General features: G+C 45.7%; 1 long non-coding RNA gene across 1 annotated transcript; it reads left to right on the top strand.

Annotated features, from left to right (window-relative positions):
• Positions 1-2543: 2543 nt before the first annotated feature.
• Positions 2544-3005, top strand: LOC127343748 (uncharacterized). Its single transcript, XR_007877489.2, has 3 exons — positions 2544-2649; positions 2763-2835; positions 2922-3005. It is a non-coding gene; the product is annotated as an uncharacterized lncRNA (long non-coding RNA).
• Positions 3006-6650: the final 3645 nt, after the last annotated feature.

The raw sequence follows: 6650 nt of genomic DNA, 5'->3' as shown, positions 1-6650 counted from the left end.
CCAGCAGAACGGATCTGGGGTCTTACCTTCGCAAATTTGCGGCATTCAGAAATTGATCGCAACTTTGGCGTTCTGAGAATATATTGTCGAGTGCTTTTTCGGCTGTTGGAATGGCACATTTTATCGAGTCAAAGATGACTTATATTGCTCTCCCGATGGGAGTATATGTAGAGTTAATTATAACTCGAAATATACTCTTTTGCTCTTCTATCTTTCTTTTTTCTCTTTCTTTCTTTCTTTTTTATAATTTCATCGGGCACGCGAGCAGCGTTCCCGATGGGAGTAGCCCCCGAGGCTACAGCCAAGGACTTGTACTTGGGTGTAGGCTCCACGCCTTATGCCAATATATTTTCTTTTATCTCCCGAAGTTTTATAATTTCTCGGGTGCGCGAACAGCGCTCCCGATGGGAGTAGCCCCCGAGGCTATGAACAAATATTTATATTTGGTCATAGGCTCACGCCATTTCCATCTTGTCCTTCTGGATCTTTTCCTTTTTTCCAAAGTAGCCCCCGAGCATTTGATCAAAAACTTGTATTTGATCAAAGGCTCAACATTATTTTTCCGTGTCGCCTTTTATGAAGCCGTTGAGTCGAAATTTTTTTTTCTGCCAAGATGACGTTGTTGCTGACGATAGCCACGATTGCTTGTCAAAAATTTGCGAGAAGTCTTTCTCGCTGCCATGCGGGCCCAATTAATCCACTATCTTGACACGTCGTGCAAGTGGGGGACACACGTCCTCCGCTTTTTCTGGCGCACGCACCGTAACTTCCCCAATGTTGAATTATTTTTTTACCCTTGTTGCCACGTGGCTATCATCTGTCACACATTTTCCTTATCCAACGGTTCGTCGTTTCACCGCACCCCTATATAAGTTCGTCTTCTTCCTCCTTGAGCACTTCCGCTCGCGCCGTCCTCCTTCTCTCATCTGCAAATTCCTCCTGCGATCCACAGCCTCCTAAACTCCTCGCCTCGAAGCTGCAAACCCTGCGCCATTGTTGATGCCACCTCGTCGATTGACAAGGCACAGCACGCCGGAGTCCTCCATGGCCGCCGTGGATCTTGGGGCGGCGGAGTGGGAAAGATCGAAGATTTCCACTCAAGACATCAACATGCTCAAGAAGCTGGGGATCAGCAAGAAACCCAAGGCACTGTGCTTCCCCAAGGAGGAAAGCTACCCAACCCCTCCAATGGGGTACCGGGTAAGTTTTGTCGACCACCTCATCCGCGGTCTTTCCGCCCCCATTCATCCTTTTCTCCGTGGACTTCTTTTTATCTACGGTCTGCAACTCCACCACCTCACGCCAAATTCAATCCTCCACATCTCTATTTTCATCACTCTGTGCGAGGCCTTCCTTGGCGTCCAGCCTAACTGGGCGCTATGGAAGCGCATTTTCTTCTGCCGCCGTAATGGCTCGCCCAATGTAGACTATAATATAGGCGGCGTTGTGATTTCTGTTCGGCCCACTGTCGACTACTTCGACATCAAGTTTCCTGACTCAGTTCAAGGATGGCGCAAGAAGTGGTTGTACATTCAGGAGGAGAACCATGGATGTGCGGAGGACAACATCCATCCTTTTGATGGCGCCGAGAAAATCTTTCGCCGCCGCTCCTGGGACGCGGAGGCCACCGAAGAAGAAAGGGCGTCGACAGAAAGCTTGATGGCTCGTATCCACGAGTTGCAAAATACTCGCGGCAAAGAGTTATCGGGTGTCCAAATCACTGCATACTTTCTTAGGACTAGAGTGCAGCCGCTTCAGGCTCGCAAATACCCTCTATGGAAATATGCTGGCGACGAGGACGTAGATCGGCTGTCGGTGAATTTGGAGGTCAAGGATTTAGAAAAACTTGTCCGAAAAATCTCGTCTCTCAGCAAAAAAGATGCTGTCCCTTCTTCCTGCCGTGTGACACCATTCAGCGCCGCCAATCCACTCCCCAAGGTAATCTTTGTCTATTGACTTGTTATTGCTTTGCTAACTTTTTTGTAACTTCTTTTCTGACGTCTCTCCCTGTTTTATTTTGCACAGAATCATCCAGACCTTGTCTCGCTTCCTCCTCTTCCTGAAGGTGGAGAAGTCGAAGAAAGGGCCATTGTCACTGATGACAATCAAGAAGCTCCGTCTTTTGTGAATGAACCCGTGGATTCTCGAAAATCTGCGGGATCTTCCGAAGGCACTGCGTCGGCACTATCTCCTCCTCCCGCTGTTTCTCCAAAAGGCAAAAGGAAGAGGAATGACGTCGAAGATTCCGGCACTTCCAAAGCCGAAGAAGTTGATCCTTCACGTCAGAAGGCAACTTATGATCCTTATCTTGAATCCCTCGTCAGCTCGTAAGTCATTTTTACTTCTCCTTATTTCTGTACTCAAAATTTTTGTCTTATCTTGCTTTTTATGCTGTCGATTTTTAATCACAGCGATGATGAGGGAGAAGTACCAACTTTTGACGTGGCTCCTCGGATGAGCACGTCACATACTTTACTTGCCTCGGATACGCCAGTTGAAGGAGAAGAAACCTCGCCTCCTCAACAAAACATCGTCACCACTACTCCGCCATCAAGCCCCCTTGCTCCTTCACCAAAAAGGACAAGGATTGAAACGATCATTGAGCCTGCCCCTCAATTGGGTAGCTCTTCTACTCCGCTCTTGGATGATGTAAGTGTTTTTTTAATTTTCTTGCCAATATCTATATTTCCTCTATTTGCTTTTTTTATGCCTTCATTCTTTTTTCATGCTGATGTTTCTCTTTCTTTGTTCTTCTTTGACAGCCCATGATCAAAGAGCTTATTCGCATCGGATCCCAATTCATTGGGTACCGTGAGTATGCCAGCAGAACTGAAGGTAATAACTTTTTTTGCTGTCGTTATTTCTGACTTCTTGCTCTTGTTTTTTGTCGCAATTTTGACCTTTCTTTTCTACTTTGACAGAGAAACTTGCAGAGGCCAACAAGCTTGCCGACACTCTTGCTCAAACACTGGAGCAAAGTGAAGCGGCCCGCAAGAAAGCCAAACATGTTGCTAGCGAAGCCAAAGCGGAGGCTGATGAAGCCAAGGCAAAAGCTGCTAGTGTCGAGGAGCTGCAGAAGAGGCTTGAGGATGCTGAAACTGCATTAAATGAGCACAAAGCCGCACAGGCTGCTCGTGAAAAGGGAATCCTCAAGCGCCTGAATTTGCAAAGTCGGCGCTTCAAAGGTAATTTTATCGATTCCTTCTATTTTTTATAGGACCTGCTTTCTTTTGCTTTTGACCAACGTTTATTTCCTGTGGCAGGCCAAACAAACCAAGAGTTTGATCTGGAAAACCCCGACAATGATCCTCTCCTTGACGCACTTTCTTATCTGGAGTTTCATGGATCCGAAATTCGTGAAGGCGTGGTGAATGCTGACGCAGGATTGTCAAAGCTATTCCCCTACTTCTTCCCGAAGAAAGAGGAACCCAAGACTTTCCTTGCCCTTGCCCAGAGCTTCAATTCATCAGAGGACCTTGGGCTGAAAATGCGCCAGGAGAACATGAAGATTGCTGTCGAAAGCACTGTTGCCTTGGTCGTTGACAGCCAACAAACTGTTGACTGGATGAAGGTTGGCGACACCGAGAAAATAGAGCAAACAAAGTGGCGGTGTTTTATCAAGGCAGCCAAGCCCAATACAAATAAAATCCTGGCCTATCTCGGTATCAAGCCACCTTCAACTCCTAGCTCATCGAGGCCGGAGGTCTAGTTGCATGCCTCTTTATTTTTTGCTTCCTCTGTCTCTTTTGCCCTTGTCGCCAATTTAGCTGTGGTGACAATTATCCTGGTCGTCCTTTTGGAGAAACTTCTTTTGTAATGTCTATGTAAATTTTTCTAGAAATTAATGAAATTCCTTCTGGCACTATCATTGATCCTGGCGCTTTCTTTTCCAGTTAATATTTGATAACTATTCGACCAATCCTTGTTCTGCCGATGCTTCACCTGCTTCTTCCTTCTCGAAGAAAATACTAGTCGATGATAATCCCCTCGAAGGTTCTTCAAGCAAACATTTGTCGGAAGATTTACAAGAACTTCGACAACAACTTCAATCCATGAAGAAACAAACTCTGGCAATGATGGAACAATCTCGAAAAGCATCTGAAGGATAGAAAATTGCTCTTCAACAGGCAAAGGAGGCCATCGCTGCGAAGGATGCTGCTATTGCTGAGGCTGCTGAAACTTCTTCTCGTGAGAATTATATGCTTCAGCTAATGACTGACGCTAGTTTGGATATGACAGGTATGTTTCCTGCTCATGACCGTGTTGGATGTTGTTCTTTTTTATTCGTTCCTTGATATTTTGTTTGTTGTGCCAGGCTCTTTTCTGGATACTGCTGCCGAAGACCAACGTGTTGAAGCTCGAACCGCTGTTTTGCTGAGACTGGCTACGCAACATGGATCTAACTTTTGGGTTACTCCTGAGCGTACTCGCCAAATCGTTAGATTTCAAGATCGCGCGGCTCAGGTCCGTGACTTCCTTGACTTCTGTACGAAAACTTTATTCTTAGTTTATGGGACCATGTTCCCTCGGAATAAGATGCCAGAGACCCTTCCAGCTTTAATGGAAAAATTTCGAGATGCTCCTCGAATCCATGGTTTTGTGCGGGCTCAACTTTCTGATGGCGCTAGATTTGCCATGATGATGATAAAGATTTGTCATCCAAAATTGCCCATAGATCAAATTGTTCCTACTTGTCTGGCAAAAATAGCAAAGAAAAAGAGAAATATGGGCAAGATTGATGATTTGGTTACTCCTGTTGCCGAAGATATGATGGATGAACTTCTTCGGATGGATTCTGAATTCTTCGTGAAGGGAAGCTATGCTGAGCATAGTACTCGTCCTTCTACTGAGCGAATAACCATAGACCATGTGCTAGGTTTCCCTTGAATACTTTTTCCTCTTCTTGCTGTATTTCCATCATTGATATATTCTTGTGTATTTGTAAACACAATCTATATTGTAAAGCTGCTAACTCTGTATGTTTCCTGTTTTAAACCACCGAGCCCCTGAGCCTTTGGCTGGAGTCTATACTGTTTCGAAGATTTCCCCTTCTGTTGTAATAAGACATCGGATTGCAAGCCCTCACGTATCTTAATGTCGAAGTTCTATATTTTTATTGCGAGGTTCTTGGACCAAAGCAATAAGATTTTGACGTGTACACTTTATTTATAATTGTTAGCTTCCGATTTTTATATTTGGCGAGGTATTTGGTGTGCCAAGGCGAAATATTTTGGTAAGTCTAGTTTGTCTATATTGTACGCATTTTGAGACTTGAAGGCGTTGAGCCCCCGAGCGTGTCGAAGAATAAGAAATATATCTCCACTATCTTTATTATATTGCAGCACCGCGAGCCCGCCACATTAAAAACCTTTCCGGCCCCACTCGGTGCCCCGAAAAGGAAAAGAGTGCGTCTGAAAACTCGCGGGCGTTTCAGTACATTGTATTTTTACAGAGAAGGACTATATTTCAACTCTAGGCGTAGAACCGCCTGAGCTGTGCTACGTTCCAGGGGTTTTTCTCGGGAGCCCCCGTCTTCTTGTCCTTGATCCTGTATGCGCCTCCGTCGATGACTTCCGTGACAACGTAAGGCCCCAACCATGGTGATTCGAGCTTCTCAGTACTTTTTTGATTTAACCGCAAGACCAAATCCCCGACCTGAAAGGACCTTGGCCTTAACCGTCGACTGTGGTAGTTTTTGAGGTCTTGCTGGTATTTGGTGACTCGTGAAAGTACTTCATCTCGAGCTTCGTCGAGTGCATCCATATCATCCTCCCGAGCTTTTTGTGATGTTTCTTCGTCATACTCCGTTACTCTTTGGAGAATCATTCTCTATTTCAATTGGTAATACCGCTTCGGCTCCGTGGACGAGAAAAAATGGAGTTTCTTGTGTCGCCGTATTTGGTGTTGTTCAGATGCTCCACAAAACACTTGGCAATTCCTCTGGCCAAGTATGTCGAGCTTTTTCAAGTGGCCCTAGCAGGCGCTTCTTGAGGCCGTTGCAGATGATACCATTGGCTTTCTCGACTTGTCCGTTAGTTTGCGGGTGCCCAACTGACGCAAAGTGCAATTTAATGCCTACTTCTGCGCAGTATTCCTTGAATTCCTTGGATGTGAAGTTTGAACCGTTATCTGTAACAATGCTATGAGGCACGCCAAACCGAAAAACGAGGCCTTTCACAAACTTTATTGCCGATGCTGCATCTGGTGAATTTATTGGCTTCGCTTCTATCCACTTGGTGAATTTATCGACAGCGACCAGCAAGTACTCATATCCTCCAGGCGAAGCTTTGTGCAACTTGCCCACCATATCGAGTCCCCATTGGGCAAAGGGCCATGACAATGGTATTGGTGTTAGTTCTGCCGCTGGAGAGTGAGGTTTTGCGGCAAACCTTTGGCACGCGTCGCAGGTTCGTACTATTTCCTTGGCATCCTCGATTGCTGTCAACCAATAGAATCCCGCCCGAAAAACCTTGGCTGCAATAGCTCGACTACTTGCGTGGTGGCCACATATTCCCTCATGTACATCCTTCAGAATTATTCTTCCTTCTTCGGGTGTGACACACCTTTGCAGGACGCCTAAAATACTTCGCTTGTATAATTCCCCTTTGATCACTGTGAAAGCTTTGGATCGTCGAATAACTCGCCTTGCC

Source organism: Lolium perenne, chromosome 3 (assembly GCF_019359855.2).
Source record: "Lolium perenne isolate Kyuss_39 chromosome 3, Kyuss_2.0, whole genome shotgun sequence".
NCBI lineage: Eukaryota > Viridiplantae > Streptophyta > Magnoliopsida > Poales > Poaceae > Lolium > Lolium perenne.
This window is presented reverse-complemented; position numbering and strand designations above follow the sequence as displayed.